This window comes from Physeter macrocephalus, chromosome 18 (assembly GCF_002837175.3).
Source record: "Physeter macrocephalus isolate SW-GA chromosome 18, ASM283717v5, whole genome shotgun sequence".
NCBI lineage: Eukaryota > Metazoa > Chordata > Mammalia > Artiodactyla > Physeteridae > Physeter > Physeter macrocephalus.
This window is the reverse complement of record NC_041231.1, coordinates 37261754-37286905: the sequence shown is the minus strand read 5'-3', so window position 1 is coordinate 37286905 and position 25152 is coordinate 37261754. Positions and strand designations below refer to the sequence as shown.

The 25152-nt window shown below is 40.8% G+C and overlaps 1 protein-coding gene across 3 annotated transcripts in view; it reads right to left on the bottom strand.

The window, feature by feature from the left end:
• The window catches only part of ERC2 (ELKS/RAB6-interacting/CAST family member 2), a 991464-nt gene that overhangs the window by 960418 nt on the left and 5894 nt on the right, over nucleotides 1-25152 (bottom strand). The window lies entirely within an intron of this gene.

Below are 25152 nucleotides of genomic sequence, written 5' to 3'. Positions count from 1 at the left end.
GGCTCAGCGGCCATGGCTCACGGGCCCAGCCGCTCCGCGGCATGTGGGATCCTCCCGGACCGGGGCACGAACCCGTGTCTCCTGCATCGGCAGGCGGACTCTCAACCAGTGCGCCACCAGGGAAGCCCTCATACACATCTTTCAGGCTAGTGTTTTGAGAATTTTTTCCAGTTTGGTTGACATAAATATTCATATTAACCACTCTACAACTGTACAGAAATGGCACAGGGAAACAGTCCCCCATGTCAGATTTCCTGGTCCCACAACACCTAGAGAAAAGCTCCCTGTCATGGTTACTCAAGTACTTTGGTGCAGATTTACGTAGCTAGGGCTACAGGATTGTGATTATCCATTCAGTGTTAGGATCCAAATGGCCTTAATGGGGTGCATAATGGCCTCCTGCTCTTCCTCTTAGGGTATGTTTAGTGTTCTTTCTTTTTCTTCAGCTTTTAAACACTAAGACCACAGATTTTGGAGAGGGGCCAACCGAGGTTCAAATATCCATTCTAACACTGACAAGCTGAGTGACCTTAGGCAAATTATTTAACTGTCACATGCTTCCCTTCTCTAATAAATAAAATGTGGGTAAAATCACCTAACTCAGTATTGTGAGAAATAGGTAAGATGACGCTTTTAAAACACCCAGTTTGGTACCTAGCACAGAATAGTCAATAAATAGTTTTTGTTGGTAGTATTCAATAAGTGCATTAATAGCATTATACATCTTTTTTTACCTGCCTATCATTCATTCTCCCTCAGCTCTCCCACCCCGCCCCACCTTTCTGGTAATACTCTCTATTTTTCTTAGAGAAATTGTTCCCAACTCTCTACCCACAGTTCATTAGGTTTAGGTGAGGCTGACTCCCTCCATTCTATCCTGGAGGGTGCCAGTGGTGAGAACATGACCCAGTCCTGGCCAATCATCATATTCCATCCACCAGACATAATAGCTGGTTTAGGGATGGGCATGTGACCCACATTGGGCCAAAAACACTCCCTATCATGACTTTGGCTGGAATAATTGGGAAAGATAAGCTCTTTTTTAGCTAGAATTACTTGCTTTCAAGATAGAGCTTCTGAGTACTACCATGTGGAAAGTGCTTCCTGGATAATGAAGCTAACGCAAAGGAAAGCAGAGCCAAACTTTGAATAGTGTGAAATCAAACTGGGTGACATCACTTGAAACCCTGGATCAAGCAGTCACTGATGCTACATCTATCCCTAGGCCATTTTAGCTACATATGCCAGGTAGACTGACTACATTAATGGTCTCAGTTCTTTACCCCTTCCTGTATCTGGGTCCTTGGCTGTGCCCTCCCAATTTGACTCCGGGTTCAGTCATGTGACTTGCTTTGGCCAATAATGTGATAGCAAATGGGAAGCAAGCAGAGGCCTGAAATAGCACTTGTGTGTTTACCCTCTTGCTCATTTTCCTCTGCCATGGCAATTAGAACATGCCTAGTCTAGCCTGCTGAAAGATGAGAAACATAAAATAAGAGTCAAGGTATCCTAGCCAATAGCCAGCCAATCCCAAGACATTTGAGTAAGCCCAGCCAAGATCAGCAAAGCTGCCTAGCAAACAAGCAGCTGACCACAGATGCATGAGTAAGTCCAGCTGAGATCCAGTGAGCCCCATACACTCACAGACTAAATAAATACTTCTGACTATGTCACTGATGTTTTGTGGTTGGTTGTTTTGCAGCATTACTGAGGCAACAGAAAACTGATACATTCACCCATAAATTTCCTTTTTTGCTACGTTCAATTCGAATTAGGGTATCTGTCATTTATGCCCTAGAGAGTCCTCTATATAGTATGAAGAAATATTTTGCATACAGCTTTCTCCTAAAAAGTCCCTCCAAAGAATTATACACCTGTTCTTAACTAAGGAACTTAGTTTCAAACGTTTATGTTGCTCAAAGCTTAATTTTGTTTTCCTTGAAAATATACAAAAATCATTTTGTATCTAAAATTTTTGCATGAATAATCTGTTCTCTAAAAAATGTAAGTCAACAGTTCCAACAATAGGAATTCAGTTACAAAAATGATGAGACAGACAGAAAGTGGAATAATGTGACCATTACATGAATATTTAACATTATGTAATACATATTACATATGTAACATGTAACGAATATTAACCATGAGATGGAAGGATGCTCATGACATACTAGTAGTGGGGGGAAAAAGTAGACTCAAAAACATTTTTATGGTCAATGCACATTGTAAAACACATATACATACACACTAGCTGGCAGAGAAGACTAGAACAACACACATCAAAATGTTAACAGTGATGGGGTTCAAAATGGTTTTCATTTTCTTCCTTTTGTTTATTTGCATGTTCTAAATTTTCTATAATAAAGATCTTTTCCATTGTCTTTTTAGTCTTTATTTATTTCTACTCTGATCTTTGTTATTTTTTTCCTCCTACTAACTTGGGGATTACTTTGTTCTTTTTCTAGTTCCTTGAGGTGTAAAGTTAGGTTATTTTCTGAGACCTTTCTTTTCTCTTAATGTACCTGTTCATGACTATCAACTTAAGAAAATAATTTTTTCCTTCTATAATTCCAATAGTTAAATTAATTGTTATTTTTGCTATGTTTAGAATCTAGGTCCTAGCTAAGCCACCACTTACAGATGTATTTTCCAAGAAGTGATAAAATCTAACTTGTCCTTCTCTCTCTTCTCTTGTGTCTAGAGGCAGACATTCTGAGGTCCCTAACCAGGTTTGAAGTCCCAATCCGAATTCAGTAAAATTTACACACACACAGATTTAATCTGCAGTGATATTACCAGCCCAGCTGGCCAAGGCTTTGGAGAATTGCCACAACCAACAAACAAAAGTGGATTTGCTCCTTCTGGAAATACACACACACACACAACACACACAAGACATAACATGCACAGATATATTAACTAGATTGAAATAATGTTTCTTTAAATATTTGCATTCTCCTTTTCTAGGTTTAGTATCGGTAGCTTAGTGTCATAGAATGGATTGAGAAGCTTTCCATTTTTCATATGTTCTGGAACAGTTAGCATAATAAAGACTCTCTATTCCTGAAATGTTTGGTAGAACATACCCATAAAATTAAATGGGCTTAGTTGTTGATTATCTTTTCACTTTTTACTATGTTTACTGATCTATTCAGATGTGCTGCCTATTTTGTGTCAATGATCATTAAAATGTTTCTTGAGAAACAGTCTGTTCCATCGAGATTTTTCAGTCTTCCTGGTAATGCTCTGTATAACTTTTCCTTCAAATTTTTAAAATCTCTTCAAGTTATGTCTCCGTTTAATTCCTAATGTTGTTTGTATTTTTCTGTTTCTCTTGGTGACAATATGACAAATTCTTGTCTATTTTTTAGTGTTTTAAAGATACATTTTCTTCTGTTTTACTGATACATTTTACTACAGTTTGTCTTCCATTTCATCAATATCTCTTTATCCTTAATAATTTCTATTTCCTTTGTGTTTAGTTACATTTGCCGTTTTGCAGTAAATGTTCATCTATCATCAATCATATTTTCTGATGAATGCATGTAAGATTACACACACTGGCTGCATATGTTTTATGTACAGAACTCTTCTGTAAACAGCTTTTCTTTTGAAATTTTTTCTACCCCAGGGAATATTCAGGATATATTTAAATGTCAAAGTAGATAGAAGTTTTTGGCTAAAACTTTGTAGTCCTAATGTATGGCACTGGGATCACAGAACATAATACATATATCTTCTAATCTTTGAAATTTGTCAAGACTTTCTCAATGGCCCAATAAGTAATTAAAACAACTAATAGATGATACAGAAAATTTTTAAATTCATATATGTGTACAGAAGAAAATGAAAACACTCTCAATTTTGTCACTCATAGACAACCTCTGTTAACAAGTTAATGCCGTTGCTTCCAATTGCTTTTAACTGCGTGTGTATGTATAATTTTAGACAAAATCCTTATTATATTCCATATAAAGTCTTGTACTATCTTTTTCCTCAATGTTTTATTCTTAACATCTTTTTCCACTTAACATTAATGCCATAAGATATTTTGATAGAACATGATTTTTACTGGCCATCATAAGTCTCCAGAGATGGCCACCAAAATTCCTCCCCTTCCTGTACACATCTGTCTCTCCTTCCATTAAGAAATGGATTCTATTTCCCTTCTACTTGAATCTGGGCTGGCTTCATGACAGCTTTGACCAACAGATGCTACAGAAGTGACACTGTTCCAGCTCTGGGCCTAGCCTTGAAGAGGCCTAGCAGCTTCTGTTTTTGCTCTCTTAAAAACCAGAGATGTAAGGTTCAAGCTATCCTACTGGAAAGAGAAACCACACAGAAAGGCCCTGGAAGATGAGATACTACATGGACATAGAGAGACCATGAGAAGGAGAACCGAAGTATCCTAGCAAACAGCCAGCACTAAGATGCCAGACTGGTAAGACAAGCCATCTTGGACCTCAGCCCAGCCCAGCCCAGCTGCCATCTGAAATCAGCTGTGTGAGTGACAGTCAACATTATGTGTAACATGAAGGACCACCCAATCAACCCACGTAGTGATGGAAAATAATAAATTGTAGCTTAAAGCCTCCTGAGTTTGGAGGATTTTGGTTGTTGTTTTACATAGCAAAAGAACTGAAACAGTCACTTAATGTTTCATTGAATGGCTATCTAATCATTTCCTCAACCAATCACCTATTACGGGACACTTAGGTAATTTCTCTTTAAAATAAAATTATCATAATTAATATTCTGATTGATAAAGCTTTGTATACATCTCTCATTACTTCCCTAGGATTAAGTTCTAGAAGTAAAATGTTGAAATTTAAAGGCTCTTGATACCCACTATCAAAATTCCCCTCAGAAATGTTGACACTCACGCCCTCACCCTTGGCTGTTTTTCCTCCACAGCCTCTAGTCTTTTCTCTCAACATAGCCAAGAATCCACCATCTTCTCTTGAAGCTACTAAAAATCTCTGAATTAACCAACTCAGGATCACAGCATATTCAGTAAACACACCTCAAGAAGTATTTATTAAATACCAATAGTGTGCTACACCAGCTCTGCTTTAGGCCACCGCTTCCTCAACAGTTTGCAAATGTTCAAATAAACAAGGCTTAACGGAGTTTTGATTTTACACCTAGATATCTCAGAGACTTTAAGACACTAAGGTGTATTGTGACTGTTCCAAAATTCAGTAGATAAGGTAGCTTTTCCCAAATTTATTTGACAAGAGAACCCCTTTTCCCTTTGGAATACCCGAAAACTTTTCACTGAACACTCAACTTTATTCATGTAATAATTATATTTTAAGCATCAGCTTAATTCCCAGTCTTGAAAGTTGGGGATAAAGCAGTGATTAAGATAGACACAGCTTCTGTCTATGGGAAGTTTACCCACTAGAATAGACTTTCTCAGAGTTTTCTTCATCTCAGACCTAACACAGTTTGAGGGGAAGATGATTATGGTAACTACAATCTGCTTTAAGGGCAGGGACGTGAAACTGACCCAAAAGACTCAGAAATGAGTCTTTCAAGAAATACAGAAGATCAAACTAATGACTGTTTGGAGTTTTGACCCTCTAGGACAAGAAATAAATATAATTCTGTATTTATTTTTTCAAACACTCAACAAAGAAGCTAGAATGTCAAAAGGAACACAAGTCATTCGTCAGCAGGCTGTGTATCTAAGAAGTGAGGAAACAGGTTGATGTTTCTTACTCCAAGGTCACAACAGACAAGAGGTATTATGTATAATTCCATATAACATCAAACCAAATAGGAACTCCAGAGAACATCAAAAAGGTAACAATAATTTCTTTACCCCTATACATCTGCTTCTTAACAGTAAATTTTAATTAGCAACCTAGGCCCAACCCTTTATTTTGGAATTAGTCTCTTCCACCAAATTTACAAAGAGCAGGGATGGTTTCCTGGAACAATTTCACCCCTAAAGCTGAAGCACATAGAGTGATGTCGATTTCACAAATGAAAAGGCTCAGTTGACAAGGTTAAAGCAGAGGTGAGTTCCCATGGTTAACAAGTCCTCTTAAGTCTTCTGATTCCTTCCTGTTCTACTGAGTCACTCCCAAACCCCCCACCCCAGATGTGTTTAAGCCTCCTGATATATTTTTAGGTACTTGTTTTGACACTCAGGCTTTTTTTAGTTGTTGTCCCCTAATTCTCATCCATCGTGATTTGGTTTTATTTCTTAGTTCTATAAAATGAATCTCTGAGAAAGAGCAAGAAGATCAACTTTATTCACCAATCAATAATGCAATGACTCTTGTTTCCCATTACTGACTTCAAGAAAACCATTTCTATGCTTCTCCACCCACCTATAAATACATTATAGGAAATGAGGTAGCAGTTAAGATCTTATTGTTTTAATTATTATTATGAAGCCAAGATAGGCTCAATCATTGAGCTTTCTTATAAACCCTTAAAAAGGGTTTATAGGGGGCTTCCCTGGTGGCGCGGCGGTTGCGCGTCCGCCTGCCGATGCAGGGGAGCCGGGTTCGCGCCCCGGTCTGGGGGGATCCCGCGTGCCGCGGAGCGGCTGGGCCCGTGAGCCGTGGCTGCTGGGCCTGCGCGTCCGGAGCCTGTGCTCCGCAACGGGAGAGGCCACGGCAGGTACAGTCTTAAGAAAGATAAATTATTAATTAGGTTAAGCTGTGCACAGAAACAGACAAATATGGCTGACTATAACACCAAAGAAATTAACTACACATCTTTAAACCACCTTGTAAATAAAATTCAAAGTCCAAGGGTAGGTTCCATTTAAGGTTCAAACACAAAATAAAATTAAAAATCTTATAGGTTTTATGAACCTATACAAATACTTTCTCTAATTACATATGGATTCATAAGTAAAATAAACACTCATTCACTCACTCTCTTAAAAGGTTTAAGGACTCTTGAACTGTAGCTCAGGGGTAAAAAGGTGGAAAGAGCCTTGATTCCTGTCTACCTCAAGTATCTCAGACTATCATGGTCTGGAATGGTCTATTTTAAGAAAAAAGCACTTCCTGCTCTCCGCTCTAAAGTAGGTTAAGTTTATTTCCACAGATCTCAACCTCAGGCCATCACCTGAGCCCTGCTGACAGACTGTGTGAGCTGAGATCATCGCTATCTCCCAAGATTTAGCCTAACTTAACATATCTTTTTTTTTTCCTATTGGCATCCCTAACTTTTAAAATATTTTGTGTCACAGATTACAGTTAATTCTAAAGCCTTTCTAGAGGAAGACATGGTGTAGAATAGATCTTAAGCAAGAAGTGGCTGCCCAGGAGCCAGAGGCTGCCTACAGATGTGTGGTATCATGGCTAGCACAGTGTTCTTTAGAATTTTGATCTAGTTGCCAACATAGAGACAGCCATTTCACATAAAAATTCAGACTCTGGCTTCTCCTGAAAAATCTGAAAATCTGACAACGTCAAGCCCACTTCCCTACATGGCAACGACTGGTCAGAACCAACCAGCAGCTGCCCCTTAGAGAAAGGGCATGCATCCTCCACATTGGCCACAGCCCCCTCCATTCCCCATTACCTGTTAACAGTCTGATTCCCTCTTTTCATGTTTGTCCCTAAAAGCATTTAAATTTTACTACTGCTACTCATATAAAAGATCTTAAATAAAAATTTGCTCTCCTTTACCACCTACTTCAAGTCCATCACCAAATCCTATCAATTCTACCTCCAAAATCTCTCTCGATCTGTTTGTTCCTTGTTTCCACTTCTACTATCACCACCCTATTGCACCAGCAAGACTTGCCTAAACTATCCCATATCCTCCTACGGCATCTCCACTTTCTAATCCTCCTGCATTCTATTTCTCACACACCAGCCAAACTAAATATTTTAAGGAACAACTCTGATCACAGAATGTCTCCCCTTACCCACTTAAAAACCCTTCAAAGTTTCCCAGTGCTCTTTGGACAAAGACCAAAATCCTTCCTGTGGTCTGAGGCCACACAGGATTTTGTTCCAGCATCCTCTCTTGCTGCTTTCTTCACTGACTGCCTGGGTCTTCTTTCTGTTGCTCAAGCACATCAAATCTCTTCCTGTCTCAGAGCCTTCATATGTGCTGTTCTCTTTGCAAAGCTAATTCCTCTTCATCTTTTAGATCACAGCATCAGACAGCATATCCTCCATAAGGTCTATCCCATCCAAATCAAGTCTCTCAGCTATGCTGTCTCAAAGCATAATGCTTTTTCTTATAATATGAAAGACACGGTATTTTTTGTTTTATAAGAGAAGCTGCGCGTGCTGCAGCTAAAGATCCTGCACGAGGCAACGAAGATCCCGCATGCCACAACTAAGACCTGGAGCAGCCAGATAAATAAATAACTATTTTTTTGAAAAAAGAGAAGCTGACATTATTGCCCTGCAGGGGTTGTCTAAGTGTCTCTCTTGTTTAGGCTAAATAGGGTGACCAAGTAGCCTGTATCCACTAGGTAAGGTGTAAGAAAGCCTTTTGCAACCCAATCAAGGCTGCCCCTCCTCAGATTCTTGGTTTAAAAAAAAAAAAAAAAAAAAAAAAAAAAAAACCATGAAGAAGAGGAATGGATACGCACAAAATATTCTGGAGCCTTCAGGGAAGAAAGTCGTTGACACCCCAGTCATGATGCCCAGGATTCAGAGTAAATGAGATCTGTGGGAGGAGATGAATATGGTTGCAAATAAGACTAGAGTTTCCAGAAATAATTACTTTAAGATAAGAGGGAGTCCAGGTTGGTGACTAGGACTCAAGACAAGTGACCCAGGAGCGGTGGAGAAGCTTGTATGGACAAAGCATGCAGGTGAGGCAGGAAGCTCCTAGAGGCCCTGCCATGCCAAGGGGAGCCTGTGCAGTGGGGCACGACGCTGTGCATGGGGTGGGGCTGTAACTCATGAGGAGGTCCACGTATCCTAGTAGGGTACCCCGCAGAAGACAATGCAACAAGGATTGGGGTGCACGTGGTTCATTTAGAAGGTAATCCCAGGAAGTACTGAAGGGAGAGTTTGGTACTAATGAAAGGAAGTGAAGGAAGTGAATACAGGGTGCATTTTCAAGGAAATTTCTGCTGTGGACAACTGGGCTCAGTCCTGCTGAAGGAGTTCTGGGACGCAGTGTAGAACCTGCCTCATAGGTGCACCTCTGTAAAGGCAAGGGACCCGTTCATCATTGGCAGAGGGCTGCTCCCCTGGCACTTCCAGCCTGTGCTACATGGAGACCAAGAAAAAGTCCTCATGTTCCAATACAGGCCATCAGTGCTGATACAGCATCTGCTGCACCACGCATGGCACACCAGTGGCTGAGCTTGGCCACTGGGAGACTGGATTGGCCTTCCCTTGTGGGACTATATAGTGAGGACCACAGAGGGACCCACAGCATCTTTCATCTGAGGAAGACCAGCCTCAGCAGAAACACCTGTGGCACAAAGATAAAATCATGTGGTGTAATTGTTGGACAGAACATCTCTGGGCTTGGGTGTGGGATCTATACCCATATCCCCGTCACTTTAGGACAGTGAAATCCTGGGGTAGGGGTCAGGCAGGGAGACGGGGAGAAGTGGAGAAAGACGGAAGGAGCCCGAGTGGAAAGACCTAGAACTTCCAGCTAAGCTGGCAGGTGGGATCCAGCATTTTTGGTTTAATTTGGACAAGTCAAACTTGAAGTAAGGTTTCTGAATCATCCATATATGACCCAAAAGCACTTCCACACATTATAATTCCATATTAATTTGTGTGATTACTTGTTGGGGTCTCTCTTCCTTCTTACTTTAGACCCTTACACTGTACCCCAGGGCTTAACTTTTGTTCTAACATATATGGGGCCCAGGGCTAGAGTACAAATAGAGGCCCAAGTACCACATGTCTATATATTTTACAGTTATAAATTGAGGTAACAAACTGGTAAATAAAATGCATTTTATCTTCCTATCTTGACAAATATAAAGATGTAGAAGGTGAGATGTGAATTTTGAACTTAGAATTCCTGGGCTCTTCAGAGCTCTGGCCAAAACATGGTGGCAAGAGGCAAGCCTTCCCCCAGCCAACATCCTTCTCTCCCTGCTCCTGGCTCAACCACACCCCAGGAGCCTCACATATGTGAATTCTGCACCCTGCACACTAAGCTAGCTCTGTCTACATCAGGGGCCAGCAAACTTTTTCTCAAAAAGACCAGATAGTAAATATTTTAGGCTTTGTGGGCTATTTGGTATCTATAACAACTACTCATTCTGCCACTTCAGCACAAAAGCAGCCATAGACAATTTATAACCAAATGAGTGTGGGTGTGTTCCAATAAAACTTTATTTATAAAACAGGTGTTAGGTAGACTTAGCCCAAAGGCAGTAGTTTCCTGACACCTGGTCTATACTTTCACAAATAGGTACCCCTCAGCAGCTTTAGGCCTAATGGTGTGCACAGTGGTAGCATGGTTTGTCCTCAGGAGGACAGACCTGGCAAAGAAGCCCAAGCAGACCTTGGAAGACCACTCAGGGTCACTTAAGCAGGGAGATCCCAGGCCTGTTGGTCCCGCAGACTCCCCCTCCCCCATGGGGAAGGTGCAGGCAGATGAGCGCCAGAGTGGGCCCTCTGAAGCCTCAGGCCCTGTGCAGGTGCTCTTCCTGCCCAGAGCTAAGGGTACACAGGAGATACATAAAACAGTTTTTGAATATTTGAAAGAATATATGTAATATTATGACATTTTCATCATACGATTGAAATTACTTCCATGGCATTTAATGCAATAATTTTGTAATTGTAGCCAGAGAGGTGATACATAGTGTTTTAAAAAAGGAAAGAGGGGACCTCAATATCAGACCTGGTTGGAGTCATATCTCTAATTTCTTTTTTTTTTTTTTTTTTTTTTTTTTTTGCGGTACGCGGGCCTCTCACCGTTGTGGCCTCTCCCGTTGCGGAGCACAGGCTCCGGACGCGCAGGCTCAGCGGCCGTGGCTCACGGGCCCAGCCGCTCCGCGGCATGTGGGATCTTCCCGGACCGGGGCACGAACCCGTGTGACCTGCATCAGCAGGCGGACTCTCAACCACTGCGCCACCAGGGAAGAAGCCCTCTAATTTCTTAATGTAGCCTTAAGCAAATTACTTCATTTCTCCAATCCTCACTTTTCTCATTTGTAAAATGAGTATAATTGTGGTACTTTCCATAGTGATTTGGAAAAGATTAAATAAGACAATAGAAGAAAAGTAATTAGTACAATGCCCAGCACACAGCTAATGCTCAGTAAAAGCTGACTTTATAAGCCCAAGGCTACCAGAACAGGGCACAGTGGTTTTAAACCTGAAAGTTGTCTTAGAATTCTCAGTCCACTAAGCTTGCTTTGTCAGACTCCTGAGTCAAACTCAGCCCTCTATTCAAAAATGCTCAAGACATCAACCATTTTTTAAAACTGGAAAGAAAAATAGACATTTTCCCATTGTCTGCAGGCTACAATATCATACATATGTAGGTATTGAAAGTCCTAATAATAAGCCATTTCCTCTTTAAATACCACAATGATATGAATCAGGGGGGAAAAAGTCCAGCTTCAGGTAGCAGAGATTTTCAAAAATGCTTTTCCATCATTCTCCAAGAAGCTCTCTGCAACTTAAACATACTCATCCACATAATGCTACTCTCTCCTTTAGTCCCCCCAGACTCATTTTATAATTACTGTTTTCCATGTGCAGATTTAGCATGATTACATGTTCAGCTGCCATGGCTATATTTTATGGTAAGGTGCTTAAGTGAAGAGGCTGACTATATCTTATACTGCAAGGTAAGGACTCTGTACACCAAGTATTAGTTAATTGTACTTTCCATTGACAACTTCTGTTTTAATTTCAAACACTATCAGTTTATTCTAAGGGATTAAATTTAAAATCTGAAGCACCTAAAAACTTTTGTTAAAGGAATAGACCACTAGCTACTACACAGCTAAATACACACGTTTAAAATACAACAAAATGCCAAACAACAACCAGTAAAAGTAAAAAAATAATTTGAGATGCTAAATCAAATTTTTTTTTAAAAATTATGGTTAATATAATATGCTGATTATAACAACATTATTCACTGCCTCATAAAGTTTCATAAATGTAACAAATTAAGCTAGTTGCAATGAACAGATAAATAAGGTTTTTGATTTGTTTTTGAAACATCTGTGCATTTCCTTTAATCTGCAAACGTAAAATGTCAATTGGCAAAGCTCTAGCTAGAGTGTACGTACAAAAAAAATTCAGGAATTATTGGGTCTTACACTAAAAAAATCCTCAATCTGTCAACTAACAGATGTTTCAGAGAAAATGATAGAAAGGTAGAAGAATAACAACTCTACCCCTTTGCCCCTAAAACTCCAATCACACAAAATTTTTCTACATTTATAATCAACACATAAGGATTATGTCTAAATAGCCCTTTACTAGAAAAGAATATACACATAATCATATACACAAGGAAAAATTTTAGCAAAGATTGTAAGCTGGGGCTTCCCTGCTGGCGCAGTGGTTAAGAATCTGCCTGCCAACGCAGGGGACACAGGTTCGAGCCCTGGTCCGGGAAGATCCCACATGCCACGGAGCAACTAAGCCCGTGCGCCAAAACTACTGTGCCTGCGCTCTAAAGCCTGCGAGCCACAACTACTGAAGCCCGCGCACCTAGAGCCCCTGCTCTGCAACAAGAGAAGCCACCACAATGAGAAGCCCGCGCACCGCAACCAAGAGAGCCCTGCTCACTGCAACTAGAGAAAGCCTACATGCAGCAATGAAGACCCAACGCAGCCAAAAATAAATAAATAAAAAATAAATAAATTTATTTTTAAAAAAAAAGATTGTAAGCTATTCAAAAAGAAAAAACAAACACACACACACAATCAATAATAAGGGAAGGAAAATGGCTTAAATGTACAAATGAGACAAGCATTCATCTATGTATTCTGGAAAGAAGATAAAGAATAAATGTTATATCCTAACTCTGGGGTCTCTGAAAAATATGACTGATCATCATGGAGAAGTCACATGAGACTTTAGCAAGGGCCAGGTTCAGGATGCTGAATGGCATTCAGTAACCACTATAACAACTGAAATTACAGTGAATAAGAGTCAGTAACTACACTAAGTCATCAAGTGACTGAATTAAATCTCTTACTGCATGGATAAGTGTACGCTTATCCAACAAAATATATTAAAAGGGAAATTACTGGACATGGTTTAAATCTATTCAACAAATATTTCAAGAACAAATCTGTAGTATTGTTTCTGACCTTCCAGGGACTCAAGTTCCTCCATTTCAAGGGAAAACAATAGCCCCTTTATTCAGGTTTACACAAGCAACTCCAGTTATTGTGCATGGCTACCAGGTATTGTGAACACTGGAAATAGATGAGACCCTTTCTCGTAGTAATAGGGTGTGGTCTCAGATGGAGAGAGTCCTATAAAAGAAAGACAGAGTAGTACCAGAGAGAGAAAATCCAGTTTTTTAACCTGAGCAAAAAACTAAGGAGGAGGGGGACAGATCCACAGTTGCATATATTAAAGAATTTACAAGCCTCGTGAGAAATTAAGGTTGTTTTTATTTCAATAATCTGAAAACAAATAATGTAAGGATATTTTTGATCATCACGGCAGCCACGCCCATTGAGTTTGAGCAACAAGCTGTACGCTAAGGAATCACTATGCGTCAAAGAGAAAGAAAAAAAGATGGACCTGGGAATCTAAATGATGTGTTCTCACCCAGTGAAAGGTAAGGGATGTCAAGCTCCTCAGCATGAAGCAAAGTTTCACACAAGTTGAATATTGTGAATATGGTGGGAGAATTGAGTCATCACCCAGCACACAGGAGGGTAGACCAGGTGACTGCCAAAGAACCGGCCCAGAAGAGTTGGCATCATATTCCAGTTACAAGCAGCAATTTAGTTAATGTAGCTAAATTAATGTTGTTAATTTGAATTACTAATATGACGTGTACTTAATTTCTAAATTGATTTGTTTTATAAAGGTGTATGACCTTAAAAAAAAAAAACCTCACCAGCTTTATGTTTATGCAGTTAAAAGTATCATTACAGGGCTTCCCTGGTGGTTCAGTGGTTGAGAGTCCGCCTGCCGATGCAGGGGACGCGGGTTCGTGCCCCGGTCCGGGAAGATCCCTCATGCCGCGGAGCGCGTGGGCCCGTGAGCCATGGCCGCTGAGCCTGCGCGTCCGGAGCCTGTGCTCCGCAACGGGAGAGGCCACAACAGTGAGAGGCCCGCATACCGCAAAAAAAAAAAAAAAAAAAAAAAAAAAGTATCATTACAATAACAATAATTTAAGCATACCTGGGTTTCTATGAGAAATTATCTTCTTTAAAAGGGATCTCATCTAACTTTGAGAAACCTTGGTTAAGTGATTAAACATATACTAGGTTTGAGTCCTGAAACTCACATTTTTTTATCTGTTTAACCCTGAGCTAGCTAACAAACCACTCTGAGCCTTAGTAAGTACCTCAGTAAGTTAACAATGGCCTCAGGAGTAACAATAGCTACTTCACGAAAATAAGGCGAGTCATGACTAAATCAAAGAAAGCGTAAGTGCTCAGCACAGTGCCTGAGGCGTGATAAATACTCAGTACAACAACCCTCATCATCAATATTAACTACAGACACATTGTATTATTTTCTTAAAGGATGATCATCATGTGGTTAATAATTAGTCCTTTGTTCCCTATTAATTTCACAAGACTATAAAAGGCATTCAAATTCTGAGTCTCAATGTTTCCTTCAAACTCTATGATTAGTTCTTGAAAGACAGTAACGACTGAATTATTAGGAATAATAATACTAGCTACATGGGTGGTTTTACATGGATCCCAGGAAGAGAACTAGTCCCTTAAGTACAATATGTGTCTTCCTTATGAGTAAATGGAGAAAAACAATATTAAACATGTTGCAATGAATCTAAAAAGATTCGATGGTTAAAAAGGTTGCTAAGCAATTTGCACATGAGAGCACAATTTTAGCCAGTGCAGTAAATTGCCTCATTTGTTCAAAATATTCACTGTCCCTCTGTAGTCAGCTCATCCCAATAGTCTCTTTCTCCCATGAGAGGAGAATCCTTCCTGCCCCACTGTCATAAGGCTTGGCCATGTGACTTGTTTTGCAGAATGCAATGTGAGCTGAAGCAACACACGCCATATCCAAACAGAAGCTATAAGAGCCATCGTGTGAGTAAACCATAGTTGTTTTCATCTCTACCATGAGAACGGCTCATCCAAGGAAGGGACGACTCCTTCAGCCTGAGTGCCAGAATAAAGACAAGGTGGAATCAAACCACGCACAACCCATGAGAGAGAAGGAGGCCACTGAGCTTTGGCGCTGTTATCTCAGCATACCCTAGCAATATCCGACTAATACACCCAGCTCCCACACATGTAGTACTAAAACAAAATATTTAACATTTAGGTTAAAATATAGGGCAGCATTTTCTCACTGACTGACCTCTCATTTTTTTCTTCTTTTGCCACAACACCAATCTAGGTAATATCCTTTCAGGGACAAAATATCTCGTGTTAGGTTTCTAGATAAATGCAAATCACTTGTAAATGATGTCTTTTCAAACACAGATAACCATAACCAACCATTTTAACTGCCTCCAAATGTATTCTCTTTATCATTCCTGGGCCCTAATTTCTTTCCTAACAAATAGCTGCTTCTGATGCTTGGACATCAAGATGAAGACAATCGTCAGAAAAGCTCATAGAAGGATAACCCCTGCTGAGGTGACATATCAATAGTTGCACAAACAGCTCAAGTGAACGCCAGGAAGCATCAATGGGCGTGGGCTGGAACTCATGACTCCAGTGGTCAGCACATGTGTGAGTTCCTGTCCTGGAGCACAGCCCCATGAAGAGTCCAGTCGTGCCCGGCCCAAGCATGCCTCACCACAGGGTGTCAGGAGAAAGGGAACCCATACGTCTGCTACGTGTGATTCCATCTTTCATCTTCCACAGTGGCCCTGTGGGTTCCAGATTGCTCCATGTGATGCCACTGTCTTCCCTGGAGCCTTTTGCAAAACAGATGATTCAACCCTGATAGGCCCTTGAAGGCAATAACCACGTCTCATTCATCTTCAAATCTCAGTACTGTAGTACTCAGTGTAGAGCAGTTAAAAGCATGGGCTTTGAGGCAAGAGTACAAGATTCAAATCCTAGCTTCTCTATTTACTTGGGTAAAGACCATGTGAGGAAATGCTCTTAAGTGCCCTACTAATGTCCCTCTGACTTGAACATTTTAGAGTGCCCCAAAGGACTTCACACTGCCAATATCAGCATCTCTGCTGAGGATTTCTTTTGAACCTTGGAAAACTACTCTGCTTTTGCAAGGTGGGGGATGGAACTGCCAGGGAATTAACCATTCTCAAAAACAACTGACAGAAATATGGATACACCAATGTTCATAGATGCATTATTCACATTAGCAAAAATGTAGAAACGAACCAAATGTCCATCAGTGGATGAATGGATAAACAAAATGTAGTATATAAATACAAGGGAATATCATTCATCCGTAAAAAGGAAGGAAACTGATGCATGCTACATCATGCATGAATCTTGAAACCATTATGCTAAGAGATGTAAGCCAGACACAAAAGGACAAATATTGTATGATTCCACTCACATCAGGTACCTAGAATAATCAAATTCATAGAGACGGAAAGTAGAATAGCGGTTGTCAAGGGCTGGGGGCAGGAGGGAACAGGAAGTCATTGTTTAATGGGCACAGAGCTTCAGTTTGAGATGATGCAAAAATTCTGGAGATGGAGAGTGATTATGATTGCACAATATTGTGAGTGAACTTAATACCACAGAATTGTACACTTAAAAATGGTTTAAATGATAAATGTTATATATATTTTACCACAATAAAAAATAAAAATAATAAAAATAAATTTTCAAAAAGAAAACAAAAAACAACTGACAGGAGCTGGTGGTTACATACCCCTGCTTCCTCACCCCTCACATGAGACCATCCGGAGGCAGGTGTGTTACACTATCTCCAGAGTTTCCTTGTGCGATTAAACTCCAGTCACCACTGTAGTAACTTACTGAATAATGTCCTATCTATTGGCTGCCTTCTCCCCACTGTCTCATATCCTTGTTCACCTACTGGTGTTCCCTGTATGTCCCAAACAATTACTTGTACTAGAATACTTGTCTCAGGTTCTAATTCTGGGAGAAGCTAAACTAAGACACCCAGGCAAGTTTCTTAACTTCTCTAAATGTTAATTTCCTCATCATGAGAAATAATATTTGGATCATGGGGTTATTGTCAAGATTAAATGAGGTCATTCTTGCATGTGCTTAGCACAGTGTCTGACATATAGTAGGTACTTAATATGAGTTTCTTGAACTTCTGGTCCAATAGTTATTTGCCTTTTTGATAAACTGTGTCTTAGTTTCAGGAAGAGATTAGAAACCCAAGACCTATTCTTTCCCGTCTTCTACCTGATTAACACCTCCCATGTTATTTTTATTGAAATATAGTTGATTTACAAAGTTGTGTTAGTTTCAGGTATACAGTAAAGTGATTCAGTTATACATATATTTTAAAATATACATATTCTTTTCTTTTACATCAACATCTCCCATGATTTAACATTCACCATTTAACCACAAGAGGCATGAAAAGGAACCGAAATTTTGCATCCAACTCAATCCTTTGCTCAGAAGTGGGCAGAGCCCACAAAGAAAGTTAAACAAGCTCCCAAATATCAGTTAGATCCTCCAAGGCAGACAGATCACCATCATACCCTCCTGACCAGGGGAATTAGAGGGCTGTGGGGGTTAATTGTACACAAATCTTAATTCTTACCCTTCTTTCTCTTTGGCTCCAAATGTACCATCTTAACATCACTAAGGCATATGATGAGGACTAAGATGCATTTAGTCTTTTTCTGTTCCACAGTATACCAAATGAAACCATGGAATCATGAAAATCCATTGAGGTGCATCCTTTGCTAAGTATCATTTTATTTTCTTTGGTTTCCCTTTACTGGTTCACCAAAATACACAGAGAATTTTGTTAAGCACAGTGACCACCTATGCCACTTAGCCTATCAAAGGAGTATGCTACTGACTATGGCAAACTCTCCTAAATAAGACTGGTGAGAAGTTCAATTTCTATCCACTACTTTTGCAGAAAATGCCTTTCTTAATATACGTTTTTAAAAGCTGAACAAACAAAAGTTTACTACACTTACATGTTAAAAAGGGAAGCTCTGTACCCCAAAACAAATAAGTGACAAATCCAAATTACATCTTGACCTTTATCATAATCCACGAAGCTTTTTTCTAAAATTTCATATGTCCATGGCCTTTAATTTCATTCTTATCCCTCACAACTATATAGAGTTGGCCACCTTAAGTCCAAAGCATCTGACTGAGTAAACACCATCTATATTGGGCATATTTAAATGGTTTCCATCTTTGCCTCAATTACATTATGTTTATGAGGCTCATATTTCTCCTTTATTACTGCCTATATTTTTTTCATTTTCCACTTACTTTTTATAAAATAATGAGAAGATTAAAGAACTACTCAAATGATTACACAAACTCTGCTATACAAATATGGTGATGTTGCTGAAATAAAACTACTTGTTATCAGGTAAGGCCATAATATAATAGCTCAAAATGTTGGTTCACAAGCTGAAGCACAGAAGTCAAGATTAATGTATGAAAGGCAGTTTATCAGTGTTACCATCTAGAGTACAAAAATCATACAAAAGTAAAGTCATAGGCAGCTGGTATACATGGGGCACTGAAGGCAGTTTCAGCACATAACTCTCAATCGTGTACGCTTCACAGAATAATTAAACCATTTTCATTCACGAGCTTTCTCACACCACTTTCAGAAATTGTACACTATGAATTACTTTAACTATTGCTTTCTATCGGTCTAACAAAGTCAGTTTAATTGCACCCATTAACTGCAAACATTTGCAAACATTTTAAAACAAGATCCATACTCTGTGCTTTGCTCAAAACTCACTGAAAAGGACCTGGTCCCAGACGACATTCAGAGAGATGCTCAAAACCAACAAACAGCATGGAGTCCCACTACAGATCTTTTATCAGGAGCATCTTCACCTGGAAAATGGTCTTTTAAAGTTATTAAGGCTGCATAAAGTGTGTATGGTCAATGAAATCAGAATGGGCACTGCTAGGATTCCCAAGACCATATTCATAATCTTTCTATTGTTTTCCAGGTCATCCTGCTACTCCCTTACCCCAATTTCAAACTCCATACTCCCACAAACACCAAAAGCAGGTAGTTATTGCCATGAAAGTGGAATGGAAGAAGAATAAAGAGAACTCAGCATCTCTGGTTGTGTCAGTCCCCTACTGAAACCCTTTGATAGTTAAGCTTGAACTTCATCTCCTTAGTGGATCATAGGGTCTTCATGCCTGTTACTCTCCCTGGCCTCTCTCACAAACCCCCACCCCCAGCCAAGCTAAACTCCATCTCCTCAGGTCTACTTTCATCTCCCCAAACCCCCAACCTTCCATTCTCTTGCTCATCTTTGGACCTGGACTGTTCCCTCTGTTATTTGTACCATCAAAACCAAGCCCAGCGGGCTTCCCTGGTGGCGCAGTGGTTGAGGGTCCGCCTGCTGATGCAGGGGACACGCGTTCGTGCCCTGGTCCGGGAAGATCCCCCATGCCACGGAGCGGCTGGGCTCTGTTATTTGTACCATCAAAACCAAGCCCAGCGGGCTTCCCTGGTGGCGCAGTGGTTGAGGGTCCGCCTGCTGATGCAGGGGACACGCGTTCGTGCCCTGGTCCGGGAAGACCCCCCATGCCACGGAGCGGCTGGGCCCATGAGCCATGGCCGCTGAGACTGCGCGTCCGGAGCCTGTGCTCCGCAACGGGAGAGGCCACAACAGGGAGAGGCCCGCGTACCGCAAAAAAAAAAAAAAAAAACAACAACAAGCCCAGGAACTTCCCTCGCGGTCCAGTGGTTGACTTCACCTTCCAATGCAGGGGCTGTGGGTTCGACCCCTGGTCGGGGAGCTAAGATCCCACATGCCTCGCAGCCAAAAAACCAAAACATAGAAAAGAAGCAATATTGTAATAAATTCAATAAAGACTCAGAAAAAAATGTAATAGAGGAAGGATGTTTAAAAAACAAAAAACAAAAAACCAAGCTTACCCCAGACAGCTCCTCTTAGTGTTCTACCTCCCCTTAGGTGTTACCTTCTTCTAGAAGCCTGTCTCCATCCTTCATCCATGAATCTCCCCCATCCTCCTAGAGGAGGACAGCCTGGGTGTTCTGCCATAAGAGCTTCCATTACAGTAGCCTGCTTACTTGTTTGGTGCCCCCCTAGAGGCTACAATCCCTGAGCACCCCCAAAATCACCTGTTTACAACTCTGCTCTGTTTACAACTGCATCCCCAGTGCGAGCAGAGAGCTGCCATGAAGCAAGCACACATATATATAATGAAAATATAATAGAAGGGCTTAACTCTTTGTTAATAAAGTCCATCATGAAAGCACACTGGACATTCTTGTTTTCCAGGATAAAACAGCTCATAAAATGACAGTTACTTAGCTGATCCTTTGCATGAAAAACCTGTTGTAAAAAAAAAAAATCATTTTACACCTGGAAAAGAGCCAGATGATTTTGATATATATTAAGAAATGGAGAAATAAGTAGAAAGCTAGTGGTAAAGCCAGAAATGGAATTTAGGTCTCTTGACTCGCAGGTCAGTGCTCACATCTCTATATCCAAAAGAATCTGCTCGGAAGTTATTCTAAGCAGCTATTCATGTTGCTGATTTTAAGGATGTCCTGTCAATGTATACGAAGGCTCTGTATGAAAAGATAGTACTTTCTCAGACTTAACAAAAAAGGTAAAGAATTTCCCTTATGTACCCCTGCTAACTGCTGTTTTTGAAAGCCTGATGAACAGCAGTCACTGAAACTCCAGTGCCTTTGTATCCACCCAGCATCAAACAGGACCTATTTTCAACGAGCTCCTAAGAATACCAAGCTATCATCCAATTCACTACCTAACCTCCTGCTTCCCCCCATGGAGAGGTTTCAGAAACAAGATGGCTAGAGAACCAAAAGGGGGGCGAGAAGGAAGCAGGAAGAATTTTACCCAGAAGGAACAAAAAGCACACATCACCAGACAGAAAGAAAACACATCTGAAGCCCTCTCCTGAGAGCCAAATGTGGAAAAGGATCAACAACACTGCTCCACTAGGATCCTGACCTTTGAACCACAGTCTTGCTCCTCCAGGGATGGCAGTTAGCTTGCAGCCAGCTGGCAGGAAGGCAGCATGGCTAATCTGCCTTAAACCAGGAATAAGAAAGTCATCTCGGTAGGAGTTTGGTGCCTACCAGTGTCCCCAAGAAAATAACCATGGATCAGACCAACCTCACATCTTACAGAGCCACTCAACCTTCCACCTTCAGGGTGTTGTTCTCCACCCTCAGAGCAGCTCCCAGACCCCAAATCACCGTGGGCCCCTACCGTCAATCACCTTGGGCCCACAGAAGATGAACTTCCACCCTGACCACACCCATCTTGTTTTAGAGAAATTTCCTACAAAAGAACTAGTAACTACAGTGCACAACTCAGTATAATTCCTTACATAAAACCCTGCCCTTTCTTGCTATAATTAGCCATACTGTTTTAGGGGAAAGCCTCTCACAGTTTGCATAAGGATCTGAGCATATTCTTAAAGAACACATTGCTCAATTCCCATTCAAGCTCTTGTCTTCTGAGCCACTAAGAAATTGCCTTGAATTAATACTTTGCTCTTAATACACTTACAGAGAATGCACTTTGCTGCCTGTAATTCATTCACATTCTGAAATCACAGAATGACAACTACCTTTAGGGGTGGAAAGCTGTAAGGCAGAAAGGAAGAATTAGACTCCCCCCATGCATACACATACACGTGCGTGCACACACTGTACACATACAGGAGAATTAAGTGAGCAAAATGTAGAATTTGAAGAACAAACCACAGCAAAGTAAAGCTGCTGGTATAAGGCATCTATGAACATTGCCACTGGCCTTCCATCTATAGGTGTACCCCAGAGATGCCCTCCAACCCAACCCATACTCCTCATCTGCTGGGCTGCAATCTCACTATTGACTCCCAGGAAAAAGTAATCACTTAGTTCCTTCCTGAAAGTGCTGGCTGCCTTCCTTTCCTTCTCTCTTTCTCTCTCTCTCTCCTTTTTTTTTTTTTTTTTTTTTTTAATTTTGTTGAGTGCCCACTAGGTGCCAGCAACTAGAGATTTCCTGGAACTTCAAAGCAACAAATCTGGAAAATGAAAGTGGAGAAGAAATGCACAAAATGCTAAAAGCAGAACTTGAGGCACAGACCTGGGAAACAGGGCTAGCCAAGTGCTAAGGAAATCCGGATAGAGCAGAAGTTGAACTAGCCCAAGAGAGGGGTGACCAATTACATCAGCAATTAAGTCAGTGAGGTAGTAGCCTCGAGTTTCCCCAGCTGAGACAGACTGAGTAGCAAATCATGCAGAGAACTCGGCCCTAGCCATAAAAGAGAGACAATCTGGCTCTTGCTGGTGCCTTTGGCATTGACACTGGTGGGGCTCAGTTGTTGCTTCTGTTGTAACTGTGTGTACTGCTCCTACTATGCCCACTGATAATTTAACAGCCTGAGAGTCAAGCAGATGTGGGTTCACCCACCCAAGTTCTGGTTCTACCACGGCATTAATTTTAAGCAAGTTCCTCTGCTCATTTATTCAATCAACAAATATTTATTCAGCAGCTACTATGTGTCAAAGATTCTTCTAAGCACTGGGAGATACAGCAAAAGGCAAAAGCTCTTGCCTTCATAGAGTTTATCAAATTCTTTGAGCCTCAGTTTCCTCATCTATAAAACGGGAATAATATATCTACTTTTATGGGTATTATGAAATGAGGGATATAAAGCACCTAGCACATAGTAAATGCTCATAACTGGTGTCCTTCATAGAACAGAGCAAACTTATCCAAAACCCCCAATTAGAGTGTAAGCTCCAAGTGAGGAACTATCTATGGTTCACCCATATACCACCAGTACCTATCACATAGTAGATGCTTAATAAATATTACACAAATCAATGAATGAGTCCTCAAGCTATACTAGCCATTATTATGGTAACTGATAATAATTATTCTTCCCCAAACCACTGAGGTTCTACTACCTTAAAAAGCAATAGGACATTAAATTAAAGGCTTTTTTTTTAAAGTAATCTTTGGACTTTTTTTTAACATGACAGCAAATGTAATTAAGTATAAGTATTCCAATTCATAGAATCTATGAGTACAGAGACCTACATGGACAGCTAATGTAGATGCTACCTCCTACTTTCCTAAGCACAAAGTAAGGACAAGCTGGCCAGACCTCAGGTTGATCCAGAAGACACTTAAAAAGTAAGTTAAAGTTTAGCAGATGTGCTAAAAGATGATCCATCAGTAAAGATAAGCTTCTTAAAAAGTGCTGCATAAACAATCACAAAATCTCAATGGCTTAAAAAAACAAAGGTATTTCTCAGTCACATTGTATGTCCAATGCCAGTTGACTGGAAGCTTTGCTCGTTTAGTGACTCAGGGACCCTGGCAGATGGAGGCTCCATCTCAACAGGTGCTTGCATGATCATCACAGCAGAAAAGAGTACTGGATGGTCTCACATTGGAAATTAAATGTTCTAGCATAGAGGTAACACAACATACACCTGGAGAAAAAGTAGCTGTGGCGAACATTAACAACCCCTACCCTGGATGATACTAAAACACAGCAAGCTGTGGAATAACAAAGGGATTTGTTAAAGAGGATGCTCCAATAAAACATCTGGACAGCTCTAAGATTCACATAATCCTGGACCTGGGAGAATGTGTAGGGATCATTTCAGAGCAGTGGCCTCAACATAAAGACATACCAGACTACACAAACCTGGACTCTGAATTTTCAGAGCAGCTCTGCTTTTTTCTATAAATATACTCAGGGTCCAGACAAGTTTTGTCTCAGGAAACAAAAGTTTCTACAGCTGAAAAACATTTGAAAACCGCTAATGTAAACCAAATCCTTTATTTTACAGATTAAAAAAGTAGAGAGACAGGAGAAAAAAAGGAGGCCCAGGAAGTTAAATTGACCCTGCCCCACCCCTAAGAAAGCTCCAGAATGATTAGCAGATGTGGAAATAAGTCCACTGACAGAATTTGTTGTATTTTTCACTACTCTCTGGCCATACCCTTCATCTCTGCTACCTTTGGCACAATGGAGCCAGACCCAGACCAAAATCATGTCATACAAGGTCGTCAAGGGTTCAGTAAATGATATAGACAAGAAGTAGAAGTTCCCACCTATTGCACTAAATAATGATTCACATCTCATTAACAATTCTCTACATTACTCATTCCCTACTTCCTGGTAAATGTGAAGCCATTAGTAGAAGTTAATACTAACCTTCAGGAGACTTTCATTTTTGTTCTCAGAAGATTACAGGTAAACAGCCAACTATGATTTGTGTTCACTCAGTTCCATTCTCTTCTCACGTTCCCAGCTCACCTTTGTGCCCAGCTTCTCCTCCACTTTCATTCACACTAAAGCACTGGTGTCACGTATTTAAGCCTCAATGATCTTCCAACCTCCAGTCTCTGTCTTTTCCAAATCATCTTACACAGCTGTCCCTCAGTATCTGCAGGGGATTGGCTCCCAGAATGACCATGGATAGCAAAATCCAAGGATGCTCAAGTCCCTTACAGTCAACCCTCCAGACGCAGAACCCGTATATACTGAAGGCCAACTGTACTCGTTAGCCCAGAACTAAAACTCAGACTTTTCAGCCTGGAATCCAGTTGCCTCCTCAATTTTATCCCAAATTACTTTTCCAACACTATCTCCTCTGTGGCAATATTTGCCCAGCCAAAGGCAGGATGATGGCCCTGAAAGTCAGAATGACATAGTGGGGCTTCCCTGGTGGCGCAGTGGTTGAGAGTCCGCCTGCCGATGCAGGGCACACGGGTTCGTGCCCCGGTCCGGGAGGATCCCACATGCCGCGGAGCGGCTGTGCACGTGAGCCATGGCCGCTGAGCCTGCGCGTCCGGAGCCTGTGCTCCGCAACGGGAGAGGCCACAGCAGCGAGAGGCCCGCGTACCGCAAAAAAA